The sequence below is a fragment of the Bison bison genome, unplaced genomic scaffold (genome assembly GCF_000754665.1).
Source record: "Bison bison bison isolate TAMUID 2011002044 unplaced genomic scaffold, Bison_UMD1.0 scf7180017864162, whole genome shotgun sequence".
NCBI lineage: Eukaryota > Metazoa > Chordata > Mammalia > Artiodactyla > Bovidae > Bison > Bison bison.
This window is the reverse complement of record NW_011494734.1, coordinates 1846315-1864339: the sequence shown is the minus strand read 5'-3', so window position 1 is coordinate 1864339 and position 18025 is coordinate 1846315.

Below are 18025 nucleotides of genomic sequence, written 5' to 3'. Positions count from 1 at the left end.
ATGCCCATAAGGTGGAAAGAAACTTACCTTCTCCCCTTCAGCTTCCAAAAGAAAGTGAGCCAGGAAAACCCAAGTCCCCTAGTCCCACAGGAAGCAGTGTGTGCAGTGAAGAGCCCAGGAAGGGACAAAGCATGGGAGCCAGAGCGCCGAGCAAAGGCCCAAGTCTAGGCCCCTCCTTGACCCCGGCCTGAAGGCCCATCGGAATCTGTCTTAAGGAAATATTCAGAAATTTAGTTCTGCAGCAAATCTAATAGTGGTCTGCCCAAATCCATTTTTCCCATTTTTCTTAGTAATAACAACTGTATATGTGTGGTGTGTGTTTGTGTGTGTATTTTTTTTTTTTTTTTTTTTTTTTGCTAGCGCATGGCCATCCAGAAAAGGCTGTCTTTTTCAGTCCCTATGACAACCACACATAGTACATGACTAAGTTCCAGCTGGTGAAATTGATGTGATGGTGACTAAATTGAATTCCTAAAAAAGAGCCTGTGGTGCACACTTCCTTTGCTGTTTGGACTCTTTCTCCATCCTTCTGTCCATAATGCAGATGTGAAACCTATACTCTAGACGTCTATCAGAATGAAGACCATTTCTTCCAAAGATGACAGAATGATGAACTGTAAGAAGTCAAGAGTCTCTGGGATTTAAAGAGCATAACCTCCATAAAAATAAGTTTTCTCATGTTCAAACCAGTTATTTGGGTCTGTTATCCACAGGCAAATCTAATCCTAATTGATAGAGGCCAGAGATTTTTCTTCTAGGACTGTAATCTTTTGTTTTCTTCTTTCCCATATGTAGTATAATTCCAATTTGTTAAAATATGTTTGTTGTAATTCATTTGCAAAGATTTTTATATAATGACGTGGGGGGTTGGAAATGGGAGCTGCCTTCTCAAAGCTGCAAGCATTGTTTTTAAAAGGCTGAGATTTCAATTCACTTTTAAGGAAAACTGTTACTTTGTTTTAAGAATGATCACCTAAGAGGGCCCTTTGTGTTGTTGTTCAGTCGCTGAGTCAGGTCGGATTCTTTGCAACCCCATGAACTGCAGCATGGCTTCCCTGTCCTTCACTATCTCCCTGAGTTTACTCAAACTCATGTCCATTGAGCCAGTGATGCCATCCAACCATCTCATCCTCTGTCCTCTGTTGTCCCCTTCGCCTCCCACCTTCAGTCTTTCCCTGCATCAGGGTCTTTTTCAAAGAGTCTTCACATCAAGTGGCCAAAGTATTAGAGCTTCAGCATCAGTCCTTCCAATGAATATTCAGGGTTGATTTCCTTTAGGATTGACTGGATTGATCTTCTTGCTGTCCAAGGGACTCTCAAGAGTCTTCTCCAACACACAGTTTGAAAGCATTAAGGGGCACAGAAAAAGACACCCTCTCCCTTGCATTATTTGTGTGAACATAATTAAATGCTCTAGTCAGAGCAGGAGTTTTATTGCATACAATTGGACCAATGTCTCCCAAGTTCTCTTTGAAGTTTGGGATTGTTGTTACTGTGGTTTTAAGTGATAGTAGGGTTAGGAAAGGAGGAAGAGAGATGCTTCCAGGGTGGAATGAATGGAGACAGGGCTGTGTCTGCAGTGTGACTGGATCCTGTGCAGAGTGGCATGTGTAGGTGGTCCTTTGAGTTGGCCTGTTGAAAATGAGGAGAAAGCAGAAAAGCTGAAAGAGATGATTTTTTGAGGACTTTGGAGATGAGTATGGGCCATGGGTGCTTCAGAAATGGAATGTGGTGATAGAGCATAAGGAGACTTAGAAATGGAAAAGAAATGGATTGTACTGATAGAGCATAAGGAGACTTAGGGGACGTGTTAGATAGGGTGGTTTCTGATAGTGTGAGTCTGGGGAAAAGGGTTCAGACTGAAGAAATATGTGCAAATTTCCATAGGAAAGAAGCTGCAGGTCCTTATAATCTGCTGCCTACTAGCATCTCTACGCAGATAGCCTAGAAGTCCACCACTCACATGACTGCCAAAACCTCTTACCTGTGCACAGGTGTTAACTCTTACTCCTCCCCCAAGTTCTGATCATCCGTCCCCTGACATATTTTCAAGTACCGAATCCATTTCATCCCACTGACACTTTATAATGTCTCCTTTTTAGACCTCTAATCTCCTGAGGGAATTTAAACAACAACTCCTTGATTCCCCCTACCTCCAGTTTTCTCCTGTTACAATTAACTCACTTTCTATATTTCAGACAGAATCATCTTATTTAAAATTTTTTGATCAATAATAGGAGAAAATTCTTTGGAGAAGGTGTATTTTATTTTTCAGGAAAACCTCAGATAATGAGCAAACATTGCCAAAACGTATTTAAATTCTTTAATTGATGGGTGCACCATTATCCTTAATTACCCTCGTTTTGAGTTACAATGAATGCTCTGCTCTCCAGGGCACCAAATTGATATTATAAAAATGATTTCAAGGCTTAATTTTTAATCTCCTTGTGTTTTGTGCCAGCCCTTAAAGGTTATTGCCTTCATTTCTGCCATCTTAATCTTTTCACTAACACTGAAATGCATTACTCAGATCAGCCCTTGAAAATCTTTAAATATGTGGCAGACTGCCACTCAAATTATTCTGAACACATTTCATAGATTTGAATGCAGTTCCCACTGGAATCATTTAATGAAACTCTCATTGAGGCTACTGATACGTGAAGGGTGTCTGTTTGTGTGGAATTAAGCATTTTTAAAAAATCTTTGTAGGCTTCATCAGTAATATGAAGCCAACTGGCCTATTCCTGTGCCATAAAATCATCTTAAAAGACCCTTGCCTTATTCACCACCTAATGTTGGATTGCCTTGTTTCAGTCCACCTGGTACTTCTTTTCTCCTGATATTCGGGGTTACTGACTGTTTGACTCGTTTCCTGTTTAAAGCTCCTCAGACTTGGTGCCTCAGTCCTGACCCTATATCGACTTGGCTTCTTTCCTCCTCCACACTTCACACGCATCCATCCTTTTGCATTTGTCTGCTTCTGGCCACCAGGTAAATGAGCTCCCTGCTCCAGTCCAGTCCAGTGGCTGGTCCCAGCACAGACTCAGAGAAACCTAGGTCCCCGTGGAGTCGTTGCCTGTCACAGATGCCATCCAGGAATAGTTTATATCTAAGATCTTTTTCTGCCCTAAAATTCTTTAATGTTATTATCGATAAGAAGTTATATGTATATAACTTTATTATTCTGACCCCTGACTTCAAAGTTTTTAAAGAAGCTCCTAATTTCTTCTATAAATCTTTATCAAATATCTGCATCTTACATCTTGGTCTGAGGGCTCTCCCAGTTTTCCCTGGCTTCTTCCTTCCTTCCTTTCATGCAAGCACTTCTGATAAAGCCTTTGGATATGTAATTCCATTATGGCATCCTTTTAGTATTATCAGTTTTTGTTTCATGTATATTGAAGCTCTTATATTAAGCATACACATATTTGATTATTTTTTCTTCCTAATGAATGACACTTTCATATAATGAAATGTCCCTCTTCATATCTGATAATCTTATAGTATAAAAATCTACTTTGATATTAGTATAACTTATGCTTACTGTGCATGGTTTGTCTTTTCCCATTCATTTAGTTTCAACGTATCTGGGTCTTTATATTTAAAGTGCATCTTTTATAGAGAGCAAATAGTTGGATCACACATTTTTATATATTCTAACAATTTCTGCCTTATAGTTGGAGTGTTTGCTCAATATCACTCAACATAATTATTGATATGATTGAGTTGGGTCTATTTTATTATTAGCTTTCTTTTCATCTCTGTTTTCTTCTTGTTTTCCAGTCATTTTTAATTATTAGACTAATTTTTGAATTCCATTTTAATTTCCCTGTGGCTTTTTGTGATACTCCTCTGCATTACATATTTAATGATTTCTTTTAGAAATAGCAATATACATTTTTAATTTTTAAAAATTTGTTCAGTCTGCTGATAGTTAATATTGTACCACTTCATATAATAAATATACAAATCTTACAATCATATTCCCACCCCAGACCCTTATGCATAGCTGTTGTATTACATCTACATACTTTAAACTCTACAACACTTTTTGTTTGTTTTAAACAGTTATTGTATAATAAGGGGATTAAAAAGAAAGTGTATACCAAATAATTCAGCATTTATCCAAACAGTTACTATTTCTGATGTTCTTCATTCTTTTCTTAGGATCTGAGACTTTATATAACATCATTTTCCTGCAGCCTGAAGGACTTTGTTTAGTGTTCCTTATAATGCAGGTCTGCTTGCAACAAATTCTTTTATTTGAAAATTTTTTCACTTCCAGATTTGAAGGGTATTTTCACTGGATTTTTCAGGGCTTTTTTTTGTTTTCCTGTGTATTATTTTTCTCTAAGACATTTTTTAAAGATACTCCAATTTCATCTGGTCTCCATAATTTTTCCTGGGTATCAGCCTTGAGATACTCTCAACCACATTTCTTCTACAAAAACTGTTTTTGTCTCCTTTTACAGTAAAACTAATTGACTTGATCAACTTCATTTTGCCAAAGATTTGGCAGAGATGTGAAGGGAACTTTTAGTTCTTTATTTTTTTCTGTCTACCTAGCTCTGGTAAATAAAGGGTTATTTAGAAATAGGGGACTTATTAAACCCAAATGTCTCCAACTTGACCTTGAATGAATTATCTCTACCCCACCTGGGAAAAAGAAAGAAAGAATCTCCTCTTCTAGCCTCAGGATATATGTTCCCTGGATGACTCTTTTGGAACTGAGATGAGAGAGAAATGTTTTCTTTGATGGCAGGCTTTTATTCCCAGGTGTATGGGAAAGCTGGTATTGTGCATGGCAGACCTGGAGCTGGAATTAAGCCTCTAATTAGCACTTTTTCCAGAAGCACTGTTATCTCTATGCCCAGATGAGAAGGGAAAGAGGTAGCAAAGCCACACATCTAAGTGTTTTTTGTGTGAACAAGAGGAGATCAACTTTTGAGAAAACAAAACTAAAAAATAAAATGAAAGAAACAAAACAGACTGTGGTTCTGCCCTTTTAAACTTACCCACCCCCCTTGACCCGAGACAAACAGTGTAGGGTTCAATCGTATTTATCTTTGGTTTTCTTTGAGAGATTTTTGAAGGGAATATGTCGTGTTCCAACATGCAAAGGTACTTTGGGCTATTAAGTTGTGCCATAGAGTATGGTTCAGACTACAGGCTTTAGAGTCTGTGCTGAGTGCTGTGAACTCAGTATAAGTATAAGTGCATACTTATATGCATTGAATGTAAGTATGAATGTTATGTGGGGTGATTCAAAAGTAGAAAGTGATTTACATCGTTCTACACGTAAGTAGGGCTTTCCTGGAGACTCAGACAGTAAATAATCTGCTTGCAATGCAGGCGACCCAGATTCGATCTCTGGGTTGGAAAGATCCCCTGGAGAAAGAAATGACTACTCGCTCCAGTATTATGGCCTGGAGAATTCCATGGGCAGAGGAACCTGGTGGGCTACAGTCCGTGGGACTCCAAAGATTTGAACACAACTGAGTAACTAATACACACACACACACACACAAGTAACATATAAGAAGTTCTCTGGAAATCATCTAAGTTGGTTGCAGATAAGGAGGTAATTTTACGTGTTAAATACAAAGTTGGAGCTAAGAAAATAGCCAGAGGAAAATTCTCTATGAAACTTAGATGAAAATTATCTCTCAAAACAGGAGAATACAGAGAAAATGGATAGGGTGTGCCCTTCAGCATATGCAGTAGGTGGGTTCCCATCTCCACATTCCAGCCCAGTTCAGGATGTCAGACAGTGCAGGCTTATAGCTGTCACATGGTTATCATGCCACCGTTAAACCCAAGTGACTGGACAAAGATCTCTGGCAAGTCATCTCAAGATGGCACATCCTTGTGGATAATTTTCAGTTTGATGATCCTTCAGGAGTTGCCATGCTCCCAAGAATCCTGACCTCTATTGAAATGTCCTGACATTTGTAGATGGTACATTCGTTTCCTTCCCTGAAACTAAGTGGGTGAGTGAACTCTATGGTTAGCTGTACCTATCTAATCCCTTTACTTTTGTTATCAAGTTTAGAAAGATGGTGCATGCATGCTAAGTTGCTTCAGTCTTGTCTGACTTTGTGTCAACCCTATGGACCATAGCCCATCAGGCTCCTCTGTCCTTGGGATTCTCCAGGCAAGAAACTGGAGTGTGTTGCTATGCCCTCCTCCAGGGGATCTTCCAGATGCAGGGATCGAACCCATGTCTCTTATGTCTCCTGCACTGGCAGACAAGTTCTTTACCTCTAGCTCCACCTGGGAAGCCCCATGAAGGATGGTATTTAAAGGAAATGGCACTTAAGCCACTTGGAAAAGGCAACTGCCTTTGCCTTTATCATTTGTTTGCCTCTGTCCAGCCTTTGGGTAAAATTGTCTGCTACCCAGGCAATTAATCGATGTTGATTAGGATTTAGGAATTCAAGTCTGACCACAATCTCATCCCTATTGATATTATCAGAGTTTTCTTTTTCATTTGTTTCACTTTCTCAGGTACGCTACTTTTCCCTGGCACACACACTTTTTCCAGCACATACTCCTGCAACGGTCAAATCAGGGGCCCTTTGGTGTATGAACCTCCAGTTATTATCATTTAGGTGCTACTGCTGCTGCTAAGTCGCTTCAGTCGTGTCCGACTCTGTGTGACCCCATAGACGGCAGCCCACCAGGCTCCCCCGTCCCTGGGATTCTCCAGGCAAGAACACTGGACTGGGTTGCCATTTCCTTCTCCAATGCAGGAAAGTGAAAAGTGAAAGTAAAGTCGTGTCCAACTCTAGAGACCCCATGGACTGCAGCCTACCAGGCTCCTCTGTCCATGGGATTTTCCAGGCAGGAGTACTGGAGTGGGGTGCCATTGCCTTCTCTGCATTTAGGTGCTAATGATCCCTAAAGATTGATAGGTAATAAAAATTAAAACTAGGAAACACAGAAGTAAAAAAACAGAGCATTTACCATCATGGATTTTTTTTTTTTAATTTTCAATTGAAATATGACCTTTGGTCACCATTAGACCGTGACCTATCCTAGTCCCAGAGACCTGAAAGTGGACCTCCCTCCTCTCTAACCAAGTTCTCCTCTTCTATAAACCTCAGTCCTTGAACAATTGGTCTAAACTGTGTGCTAAACCTTTAAAACAGAACTTTAAAAGTCATTTAAAAGTTCATTATTATTAATATTTAAAATTAACTTTCTAAATTACTGACTTGCTTTGCATTATTAATTGATTTGTTTTATTTAATACATGCATATGGTACAAAACTCACAAGGTACGCAAAGGCTTATGTTAATAATCAAAAATATGTCTCCTTTACAGCTATTGAGTTTTCCTCCCTAGAGTCAAAAACTCTTACCAACTTCTTCAGTTTTCTTTTAGAGACATTCTTTGCTTATGTGAGTATATATGTATACATGTCCATTCTTCAAATTTATTTTTAATTATATAAGCAATACATGAACACTATTTCCTTTTACAAATTAATACAGCCTAGGCTTAGGAGCCTTTTGATCATCTCTCCAACTCAGTCTCTTCCCAAATGTTGCCACTGTGAATAATCCAACATCCACATAGTAAAAATACTACCAAAATGTTTCCCTGCACTTACTGCAAATATACATATCTACAGAAAATTTATAGCAATGTTTTACTGTTTTAAACAAAAAGACATATCAAGAGAATCATTCTATGATTTGCTTTGGTCAAATCTTTAAAGCACTCGACTCTGATAATAAAACCTCTTCTCTATTGTCTTTGGATTTTTTAAATTTATTTTTATGGAAGAATAATTGCTTTACAGTTTTGTTGTTTTCTGTCAAACCTCAACATGAATCAGCCATAGGTATACATATGTCCCCTCCCATCTCCCTCCCCATCCCATCTATCTAGGTTGATACAGAGCCCCTGTTTGAGTTTCCTGAGACATACAGCAAATTCCCATTGCCTATTTTACATATGATAATGTAAGTTTCCATTACATCTCACCCTCTCCTCCCCTCTCCCCATATGCATAAGTCTATTCTCTATGTCTGTTTCTCCATTGCTGCCATGTAGATAAATTCTTCAGTACCATTTTTCTAGATTCTCTATATGTGCGTTAGAATATGATATTTATCTTTCTCTTTCTGACTCACTTCACTCTGTATAATAGGTTCTAGGTTCATCCACCTCATCAGAACTGACTCAAATGTGTTCCTTTTTATGGCTGGGTAATATTCCATTGTGTATATGTACCACAGCTTCTTTATCCATTCATCTGTCAATGGACATCTAGGTTGCTTCCATATCCTAGCTATTGTAAATAGTTTTACAATGAACAATGGGATACATGTGTCTTTTTCAACCCTAGTTTCCTCAGGGCATATGCCTAGGAATGGGATTGCTGGGTCCTATGGTGGTTTTATTCCTAGATTTTTAAGGAATCTCCATACCATCTTCCATAGTGGCAGTATCAATTTCCATTCCCATCAACAGTGCTAGAGTGTTCCCTTTTCTCCACACCCTCTCCAGCATTTATTGTTTGTAGACTTTTTGATGATGGCCATTCTGACCAGTGTGAGGTGATATCTCATTGTGTTTTTATTTGCATTTCTCTTATAATGAGCGATGTTAAGCATCTTTTCATGTTTGTTAGCCATCTGTATATCTTCTATGGAGGTCTTTTCCCCACTTTTTGATTGGGTTGTTTGTTTTTCTGGCATTGAGTTGTATGAGCTGCTTGTATATTTTGGAAATTAATCCTTTGTCAGTTGTTTCATTTGCTATTATTTTCTCCCATTCAGAGGGTTATATTTTCACCTTGCTTATAGTTTCCTTTGCTGTGCAAAACCTTTTAAGTTTAATCAGGTCCCTCTTGTTTACTTTTGTTTTTATTTCCATTACTCTAGGAGGTGGGTCACAGAGGATCTTGCTTTGATCTATGTCATTGAGTGTTCTGCCTATGTTTCCCTCTAAGAGTTTTATAGTTTCTGGTCTTACATTTAGGTCTTTAATCCATTTTGGGTTTACCTTTGAGTATGGTGTTAGGAAGTGTTCTAATTTCATTCTTTTACATGTAGCTTTCCAGTTTTCCCAGCACCATTTACTGAAGAGGCTGTCTTTGCCCTATTGTGTATTCTTGCCTCCTTTGTCAAAAATAAGGTACCCATAGGTGCATGGGTTTATTTCTGGGCTTTCTATCTTGTTTCATTGGTCTATATTTCTGTTTTTGTGCCAGTACCATACTGTCTTGATGACTGTAGCTTTGTAGTATAATCTGAAGTCAGGAAGGTTGATTCATCCAGCTCCATTCTTCTTTCTCAAAACTGCTTTGGCTATCTGGGGTCTTTCATGTTTCCATATGAATTGTGCAATTTTTTGTTATAGTTCTGTGAAAAATGCCATTGGTAATTTGATAGGGGTCACATTGAATCTGTAGATTGCATTTGGTAGTAGTCATTTTCACACTACTGATTCTTCCTACCCAGGAACACAGAATATCTCTCCATCTGTTTATGACATCTTTGCTTTCTTTCATCAGTGTCTTATAATTTTCTGTGAACAGTTCTTTTGTATCCTTAGGTAAGTTTATTCCTAGATATTTAATCCTTTTTGTTGGAATGGTGAATGGGATTGATTTCTTAATGTCTCTTCATGATTTTTCATTGTTAGTATATAGAAATGCAAGTGATTTCTGTGTACTGATCTCGTATCCTGTAACTTTGCTAAATTCACTAATTAGCTCTAGTAATTTTCTGATACTATCTTTAGGGTTTTCTATGTACAGTATCATGTCATCTGCAAACAGAGTTTACTTTTCTTCTGATCTGGATTCCTTTTATTTCTTTTCCTTCTCTGATGGCTGTAGCTAGGACTTCCAGAACTATGTTGAATAATAGTGGTGAAAGTGGACATCCTTGTCTTTTTCCTGATCTTTGGGGGAATGCTTTCAGTTTTTCACCATTGAGAATAATGTTTGCTGAAGGTGTCCTTGGTTTTTCTAAAAGCCAGGAGTTGCTTTTATTTCCTCTTTATCCTAGGACTGACCTCCTGTTGGTACATCCACACAGTTTCTTGTTTCTTCTCAGAGAGAGCCCTGAGAGCTAAAACGGTCTAAGTTCAAATTGGTGATGTGCATCTCATGGTCTCTCTGATGGCTCATCTTGCAGTTTTTCCCTGGAAAGTAGTGACCTCTCAGAGTACTTTTATCATGAAATAAAACTTGACTAGACATTAACAAGACAGTTGTCCTCTCATCTGGTCATTAGCTGGAGAGTTCAAAGCCAGGAAAAAGTATCTTTCAGGGTAGCTTCCCCTCTACCCCCTCCATGAACAAAATGGGTGGGAGTTGGGGGGATAACAGTCCCACCACTGTGACAGGAACTCTTGACATACCAGAGAGAAAAGGTAAAATCTGACCCATGTAAATGATCAGATTCCATGCAGAGTCAGTTACTTGACAGTAATGCCCATGTCACTTTGACAAGCGTCTTTACACTACTGATCACATAGTCTTCTGGAGGAAAGATGCTGCCTCTGAGAAATGATCACAGCTTTGCCACAGATTCATATGACCATAAGGTGACTTATACATTTTACAATAAGAGAATCTGAGTATTTCAAGGAAGTGGGAGCTCACAAATTTAAAAAACCACCTACTGCATTGCGAGGCAGCTTAATTGGCCCAGTTCTTTTGTTATTAAAACTTTGGATCCTATTATGACCTCTGTGCAACATTGGATAAATTTAATCCCTCTAATGATCAGAACCAATTTTTCAAACACAAAAAATCTAGCTAATCCGAGAAAGCCTGTACTTATCTAAAATATGACCAGGCCTCCAAGGGAGCTTGTGTGCATGCTAAGTTGCTTCAGACATGTCTGACTTTTTACAACCCTGTGGACTATAGTCTGCCAGGCTCTTCTGTCCCTGGGATTCTCCAGGCAAGAATACTGGAGTGGGTTACCATTTCCTTCTCCACCAAGTGAGCTTATCTTTACCTAAATTCTGTCCAGAAGAATGTAAAAGGGCAATTTTCTTTTTCTCATTAACCAACTTCTTACCAATGTGGTCATTTTTGCTTATCATAAAGTTCTTCATTTGAAGTGAGATTTGGGGGCTAAATATACTTTTATTTTGTTACACAGTTTCTATAGAAATGGCGATCAAAGTTCTCCTTGGGTTATATTGTATATTAGCCAAAGCAGCGGATTCAAGAAATAACTAGTCAGGACCTGCCCTTCCTTTTCCACATTTAATGTTATCATTGCTCATTCTCATTGCACTCATTTAATCCCATCAGATTTGTGGTTGATGAACCAGAGTTATGAAATATTATCTCACATTCTTTCCTCAATATAGCCATTAGTATAGTCCAAAAGGTTGCCTGTTTCGTGATTTTGCTTGATAAATAAAATGTTTGTTTATCATGCCTAAAATAGACGTGGCCATAATCTGTATTTATCATACAAGCTAAAAAATCATATAAGCAAGACAAAATATTGGGTTCTGCTCTTACAATGAAATGTATATTTCCCTTTATGTGGCAAGGTCTTTGATGAGGGAGGAGGGAGGAGGGTTCAGGATGGGGAACACATGTATACCTGTAAATTAAAGAAAGATTTAAAAAAAAAAAAAAAGAAGAAAAAAAAAAAAAAGGACAAGGAGGAGGATAACTAAAGAAGAGTTTTTCTCTTGTCACATGAGATGTAGCTCACTCTTTAAAAAAAAAAAAAAAGAATGTGAATAAAGTGATGCTTTATAAAAGAATGTCATGTGGCTAACTTTAGGGTGCTAAACACTCATTTAAGATGTTTCTCTGGTTCTTATCCCAAGCCATTTTTGCTTGACTGTGAATTGGGTGAATTTTGACTCATTTTGAGCTCATTTTGGCAAAATGCCAGTGGTTTGTTTCTCTTAGCTATACAGACAGTTCTAGCAGCCTGCTTATCTTTAGCCAGGTTGTCTTGAATGATTGCCAACTTGAAGATGGTTTCAGGCTTGTCAACATGCTTCTAGGGGAGGGTTGGGCAAGAAATATTTCGGTCATTCTTTTGTGTTTTAGAGTAAACTTTGTCCTTGCCTCTCTCCTTTGTAGCTCCTCCTGAAATTCCCTAAAGGTCCAGAGGACTTTAGAGGGAAGATCCCTTAGCCTAATCGAGTTTGTATCTTTTCTTCAAAGCCATCAAAAAGTTGGTCCTAAGCTTCTAGTCTACCTCTTCCCTTCTCCTGGAATTCAGTTGAGATTTATAAATATAATTTATAATATTCATGAAGGCTGTTTGCAAAGGTTGGGGAGAGGAAAAGGAAGACACTTCTGCTCTTATGGTCCTGCCTCACTCATTTCCGTATTGCCCCACCTTCCTCTGCATTCTCCCTTCATGGTGTCTTGTACAAGGCAAGAGTTCAGTAAATGTGTACCAACAAACTACTCCCTCACTTGATCTCCCCCAACCACCATCCAAAGTCAGTCCTTTCCTCAAGGTTGAGAGGGAAGCAGTTCTGGATAGGCTTAGAGGGTATGCATGCATGCTCAGTTGCTCAGATGTGTACGACTCTTTTTGACCCTGTGAACTGTAGACCCCCCGCTCCCAGGCTCCTCTGTTCCTAGGATTTTCCAGGCAAGAATACTGGAGTGGGTTGCCATTCCCTACCCCGGGGGATCTTCTTGACCCAGGGATGGAACCCGGGTCTCCTGTGTCTCCTGCATTGTCAGGCAGATTCTTTATCACTGAGCCACCTGGGAAGACTTAGAGGATATAATAGAGTCTAAATATATGTACTAAAATTCAAATGTGAAAAAGAATGTACCTTTCTTTCTTTTCTCTAGAAGAAAAATTAGACTAGAAGTCTATTATATTAGACTATTAGACTAGAAGACTGCAGACTCCTGGTAGCCAGTCAACACGTGTTGAGTTGAAAGAATAAATGTGCCTTATCTTGCTCTGCAGCCCCTTCCAAGTGCAGGAAGGCAAAAGTGGTGGGATGATAAAAGGTTGACCATTGGAAGTTCCCTGGCTGTCTAGTGGTTAAGACTCCATGGTCCCAATGCTGGGGGCATGGGTTCGATCCCTGGTCTGGGAACTGAGATCTCACATGCTAAGCAACCGAAAAGAGAAAGAAAGAAAGAAAAGGAAAAGCTTGCCCACTCAAGGCAACTCAGTATTTTTTGTTTGTTTTTAGTTTTTACAGTCTATTTCAGATTGTGTAATACCATTTGGGTAATTAATTGCTCAGTCTTTCAGGGTTTCTGCCTTTTCCCCAGAGGGCATGTGGGCACAGAAGGAGCTTATGGGTATCCTAGGGGTTGGGAGTTAAGGGTCTCTTATTCTCTTTTGGTCTTTCTCTGGACCACTGAGAGCTGAGATCTCACTGGGATGTAGCTCACCTCTCCTGTTATTTGAACATCACTTTCTGTCCTCCCTGAACTTTCAGATGAAGTTTTAGCAGCTGGCCCAGTGTTTGGTTTACTGTTTTGGCCTTTGCAATAAATAGTGTTTGTTTTTGAGGACCACAGCTGCCTCCCCTGCTGACTGGGAACCCCATATCAGCTCTTTTTTAGAGACTTTTTCTTTTATCATGTTTTTATTGTGATAAAAACACTTCATATGAGACCTACCCTCTTAAAAAAATTTAAGTGTACAATACTGTTAACCATAGGCACAATGTTGTACAAAAGGTATGTAGAACTTAATCACTTTGCATAACTGAAACTTTATACCTATTGAATAGTGACTCTGCATTTCCACCCCTACTCAGTCCTGGAAATCATAATTCTACTCTCTGCTTCTCTGTGTTTCACTATTTTATATTCCTCATAAATAAAATGGTATCATGCAGTATTTGTCCTGTGATGAGTTTATTTCACCCAATGTAATATCCTCAAGGCTCATAATGCTGCCACATATGGCAGGATTTCCTTCTTTTTTAATGCCAAATACTATTCCATTACAAGCATATGCCGCATTTTTTATCCATTCATTTGCTGATGAACATTAGGTTGTTTCTCTGTTTCCGCTACTGAGAATAATGCTGCAATGAATATGGGAGTGCAGATCTCTCTCCAACATCCTGATTTCAGTTTTTTTGAATAGATATCCAGAAGGGTATTGGGAATACTGATATGCATGTGTGAAAGAGTATAATGGAACCCTTACCTCATACTCTACATCACATCAACTCAAAATCCATTAAAGACTTAAATGTAAAACCTGAAACTGTAAACCTCCTAAAAGAAACCATATGGGAAAAGCTTCATGACATTGGTCTTGGGAGTGATTTTTTAACTATGACACCAAAAGCACATATACAAAACCAAAAATAGACAAGTGGGACTGCATCAGAAGTAAAAAGCTTCTCACAGCAAAGGAAACAGTAGAGTGAAAAGACAACCTTTGGAATGGAAGAAATACTTGGAAACACAGCAGCTCTTATAGACCCTACTAACCTCTGAGGTTCTCCAGCTAGAAGGTCTCCTTATAACTTCTATATTCCTCACAGGCCCACACAGGAACCTCTCTGTCTCTTCCTTCATACTCACTGGTGTACTCATCAATCTAGGGTAGACACTTCTCTCCACCAGGAGTCTTCCACCACATCTACCTCATGTTGGATATAGCAGGAGTGAATTAGTTTCCTAAGATTTCAATAACAAACCATCACTTAAAACTTCAGAAATTATTCTTTCATGGTTTTAGAAGATGGAAGTCCTAAAGGTACTGGCAAGGTTGGTTCCTTCTTCTGGAGGTTCCAGGGGAGAATCTGCTTCATGTCACTCTCCTAGCTTCTGGCAGTTGCCAGCAATCTGTGGCATTCTTTGGCTTCCAGCTGAATGTGCCTCCATCATCACCTGGTGTTCTCAATGCATGTCTCTACCTCCAGTTTCTCTTATAAGGATACCAGTTACTGAATTAGGGGCTACCCTAATCCAGTATGATCTCATTTGTTTTGATTACATCTACAAAGACCCTATTTCCAAATAAGATCGCTTTCACAGAAACCAGAGGTTAGATCATCAGCCTATCTTTTTAGAGAAGAACTGATAACAAGGAGAACAGTATTGGAACACAAGCCCAGATGTTTTTAGACTTTTCCTCAACTAGCCTGAGGTTTATTTAGGTTTCTATCATCTAGGACCGCCTACGTACAGGGAATGAGGATGCAATATTCCTTCTACCTTAGTTTCACCTTCCAGAATACTATCTTTAATTCCTTGAGTCCTCTTCTCCATGATGGAAGAACTGTAGTCTCCTCTGTCATTTCCCTTTTACACAGACACTCACCTACAGCTCGGTGCTCAAACCCCTAGGCTTTGTTCTTGATATGTCAACACTGAAGACTGGTCAGAGAGATTTTTCCAGTGCCTTTTAACTGGGGCTTAGCCATGGCCTCCTATCCATGGAAGCCACTTGGTAATCAGCATCATGGAAATTCTTATGCTTTGAGAGCATGGCCACCTCTGCTTTCTCCTGAATATTCTTCTTTCTCTCCTTAAAGATCAGTATACCTGGATTTTCTCAGTGTAGATAGTCTTTTTTTTTAAGTAATTTTAATGTATTTATTTATTTTTGGCTGTGCTTGGTCTTTGTTGCTGCACAGGCTTTTCTCTAGTTGTGGCAAGCAGGGGCTACCCTCTAGTTGAGGTGTTTGGCCTTTCATTGTGGTGACTTCTCTAGTTGCCAAGCATGGGCTCCAGAGCACAGGCTCAGTGGTTGTGGCACACGGACTTCGTTGCTTCGTGGCATGTGGGATCTTCCCAGGTCAGGGGTGGAATCTTTGTCTCCTGCATTGGCAGGCAGATTCTTACCACTGGTCCACCAGGGAAGCCCATCAGTGTAAATAATCTTTTTAAAAAATTTTATTGAAGTATAGTTGATATACAATATTATGTTGGTTATAGGTATAAAATATAGTGATTCAAAATTTTTAAAGGTTATACTTCATTTATTATAAGATATTGGCTATATTTTCTCTGTTGTACAATATACCCTTGTAGCTTATTTTCTGCCTAATAGTTTTTAATCTCTTAATCTCCTATCCCCATCTTCCCCTCCACCTCTCCCCACTGGTAACCAGTAGTCTGCTCTCTATGCCTGTGAGTCTGCTGCTTTTTTGTTATGTTCACTAGTTTGTTATATTTTTTAGGCTCCACATGCATGTAAGTGATATTATCCACTGCTTAACTTTCTCTGTCTGACTTATTTCGCTTAGCATAATTCTCTCAAAGTCCATCCATGTTGCTGCAAATGCAAACTCTTTTTTTATGTCTGATGAGTATTTCACTGTATATATGTACCACATGTTCTTTATCCATTCTTCCACTGATGAACACTTAAGTTGCTTCCATGTCTTGGCTGTTGTAAAGAATGCTGCTATGAACATTGAGGTGCATGTGTCTTATTAAATGAATTTTTTTTCAGTGTATATAGTTTTGCCAGACCTTTGAATTAAGGACTTGAGGGGTAAAGAAATTTTGAACAAGTAGACTCAGCAGATCACAAACTTCATGGAGGAGGAGAAGGTTCTAGGGTACATTCATCTGTCCAGAAGAAGAGTTTAGAGATGAGATGAGCAGGTACTGCATGCCCAGGATGCCCAACATGAGAGTACCGTGTGAACAACTATCTCTGTACACCTTCAAGTGAGAGAAACTCATTTGTCTTGCTCCCTCTACAAAATTGTTCCAATCCTACTGAACTCTTTGGTCCATTCAGAGTGGCTCAAAGTTGCCTGGTAGAGGTCATGACTACTTTATCTATGGCCCAAGGAAATTATACTGGTTTTTATCTAAGCCTCAGTTTGTTGTTTTTTTTTTTAACATAATATGGAATGGTAGTAGCCTCTTTGAAAAATTGTCATAATTATTGGACAAAATATATGCAAAGCAACTCATCTAGTGCCTGGTGATTAGGGGATGCTTAATAAGCAGTGATACCTTCATCATTAGTCTAGTCTGCTTCTCTGTCCTCTCTCTAGATTACACCACTTCTCTGAAATTATCCCTTCTTTAAATACTCCTTCTGCCAAAAAGAAAAATAAGGAAGAACAAGAATATTAGGCTCTCTAGAGTTCCTCTTGTCCATTTGCCTATGTAGAGAACTTTATCCTAAGATTCAGAGTTTTCCCTGGGTGTTTCAGATTCTATAATTGGTCAGCCTGGCTGTACAAAATTCTAACTACAGAGATTTATGACATGTATCCCAGTCTACCATGTTGCACAATAATTATGCATAGCACAAAATCTGTTTCAGTGTTTTTTTTAGAAAATGTCATTTGATCATCCGATTAGTCTTAGTTCACATGTGTTCATTCGTCACCATTTGTTGCTCACAATGTCTTGGAGTAAAGGAAATATCAGTCAGTCACTGCACTGAGTCGTCTGAGAAGAGGAAGAGGAATGGGCCCCTTATCCCTTTAGCTCTCTTACTTGTAGGTGATGTCTCTTCATCGCCTGCTTGTAGATGGCCAGCTTGGTCCAGATGCTTACTGGAAAGAAAGAGAAGGGGCTAGCAGTTCATCAGGGCGGAAGGATGTGGGAATTTCATTAGAAGGGACTACTAAAGATTCAGCTAAGAGTGACTCCAGAGTTTTAATTTGTTTTGTTTTCCCACCACAGATAAGTGAGCCCCTCCTGTCAAAGTGATGTTAGGTAGTCCTATTGTAATCACTGATAACTGCCATTCACACCACTGCTCAAGCCAATACCTAGGAATCATATTTGACTTTCCTCTTTCCTTTGGATCCTGAGTCCAATGTATTAGCAATTACCATCAGTTCTCCCTTCAAAATAAATCCCAGATCTAGATTACTTCTACCATGCCCACCATCATCTCTTACCTAAACCACAGTCTCTACCTGGTCCCCCAATTCCTACTTTGATATTTCTACAGTCAATTTTTCACCCCAGCTTTCAAAGCAGTCTTTAAATGTGCATTCAATTATTTTATTTCCCTATTCAAAAGCTTCTATAGCTTTGTACTGTGCTTCTAATAAAAATAGAATTCCTATCTCAACCCACAGGACTCTGCAGTAATAACTCTG